We start from the raw sequence: 2,257 nt of genomic DNA on the forward strand, positions 1-2,257 counted from the left end.
TTCACTAAAATGGCGCCAGATAGCGCGCTATGCACAAGCGCCGATTTTGACGTTGCATTCCTCCCCCGGCCTAGGTATGCGTAGGCTCTGAACGCAGTATGCCTTCAGTGCCTACGCATACTGCGATCTCCAATGCCATATACTCATCTTATCTGTCACCTGTAATGGCTGGATGCATTCTTCTGTCTGGGGCCAGATTGTGCAGGCGCAGTCTATAGAGGCTTCGGACAGACGGACACATCCCTGATTATATTATAGACAACTGGCACCAAGTCACCAGATATGTAGTAATTGTAGAGTAGATCGCAGGAGTAAAGTGGTGGCATAACCGGCCTCCTCCATGTTCTCTCATGATTTTCCCTTTCTATTTATTTCCATCTTTATAGTCTGAAGAAAAATCCTCAAGTGGAGAATTGGCCTTTATTATACAACTGGCCCAAAATGTCCTGTATGTACTGGAGCGTTCGGCCGGCTCACTGGAGCGTCTGGTAAGGATCCATCACCTTCTATATCACACGTCCTGGTCTGATCTTCTCCAGATTAGCCGTCATACAGCAGAGGGGCAGATTTATGATGTCAGAGGTGCAGGATATTCTATGGCCGCCTGTCTCTACGGCTGCAGAGGTTGTGTTTCCGTCTCTGTCTCACTCCATCATCACAATCTTCCATCTTGTAAATGCTGCAGTTCTGATAATAGAAGTTATTAGAAAACAGCTGTAGATACAAGTCCCTTACAAATTCATGTGGATTTTCTGGAGGGAGCGGCCGTGTATGGTCCATCCAATACTGAGATTGTCCCGTAGATCCAGGTTTAGTACTTCCTCCCTTATGCATAGTCCGTCCAATACTGAGCTTATTCCCTAGGTCCTAGTTTAGTACTTCCTGACTTATGTACAGGTCGTCCCCTTGTCACAAACTAGATAAATCCTATAGGTTTGTTTGTAACCCAAATTTGTATATAAGTTAAAACAGGGTAAAAAAAAACAATAATTTTTTGCTCGCTGCCCGCCACCCGGTCCTCCTTTTTCCATCATAGTGCACCACATTTCCAGCCTCTTCACTATGGGGCAGGACTTCCAGCCTCATCCTTATGACCTTATGATGAACAGTGACCTCTGGGTCCTGAATGCGGCCGGAAGTCCTAGACTATAGTAAAGAGACCAGAGAAATGGCACATGACAGTGGAAAGGACTGAACGGCAGGTGGTGAGCAGCGGGGCGGCTGGAGAGGAGAGTGGTGAATATTAGCTTTTTTTTCAACATCAACCCTTTGTATCTTGGAGTCGTTTGTAAGTCAGAAGTTCATAAGTCAAGGATGGACTGTATACGGTAATTTAGTATTTGTGAAATGTTATATTAATTGCACATATTAAACCCATCAGGAAACATCAGAAGGTGACTCCGAAGAGGGGGAAAACCTGACTATCCTGGACCCTAATACCAGTCAGCAGGGGCTGAACACTGATCTGATGGAAGGTGAGCAATCATCTAATATTCTTACATTCACATATCGAGATATTATAGAGAACGGCAGAGAACATGTAGATTTACTCTCCATCCTCTGTATGAGGCCGGTGACGGCTCCGGAGCCCCCCATAGACTATAATGGAGGGGGGCAGGTAATTCTGCTTCTCTCCTCTGTGCTCTTCTCCATCATGTACAAGGAGGCTCCTAGGTCCCCGATCATGTAATTGTTCTAGGATGAATCAGATCCTGAACAATGGCCATTTATGGTCCAGAATATCCATCTATGGAGGAGCCATAAATATATACGTTGTGTGCAGAATCCCATATACCAGTATTACACCGTGTACAGAGCCCGTCTCATCTCCTTCTTTATATGGATGTTATATATTATGTACTGATATCGTCTAATACAAAACGTTTCCTCATTATTATAGGAATATCTGTCCCGGCAATTACTGACGGTGGAATATGTGAGACCCCCGAGGTCCAGGAATCTGTCAGTGTAAGTATCAGCGGAGACGTCTGTGTATGATCAGGTAACGGGGGTGAATTACACATATAATATTATCCCCCATATGACGAGGGGATATCCCTATTCTTCTTGTAGATCAGATCTATTGTGTGTGATGGCGGCATTATTATTCCTGCCCCTGCTGTGTGATCTCCCGTCTCCTCCCCTGCAGTACAGTGATGTCTGTGTATGGGGGATATCCCCTATATATAATGGAGTCTGTGGGGGTCCGGCTTGTATCACGTCCACATAATATACAGAAGTTCCTGCATCCATAGAT

This window comes from Phyllobates terribilis, unplaced genomic scaffold (assembly GCF_046119375.1).
Source record: "Phyllobates terribilis strain yellow unplaced genomic scaffold, ASM4611937v1 Scaffold_208__1_contigs__length_3488620, whole genome shotgun sequence".
Lineage (NCBI taxonomy): Eukaryota > Metazoa > Chordata > Amphibia > Anura > Dendrobatidae > Phyllobates > Phyllobates terribilis.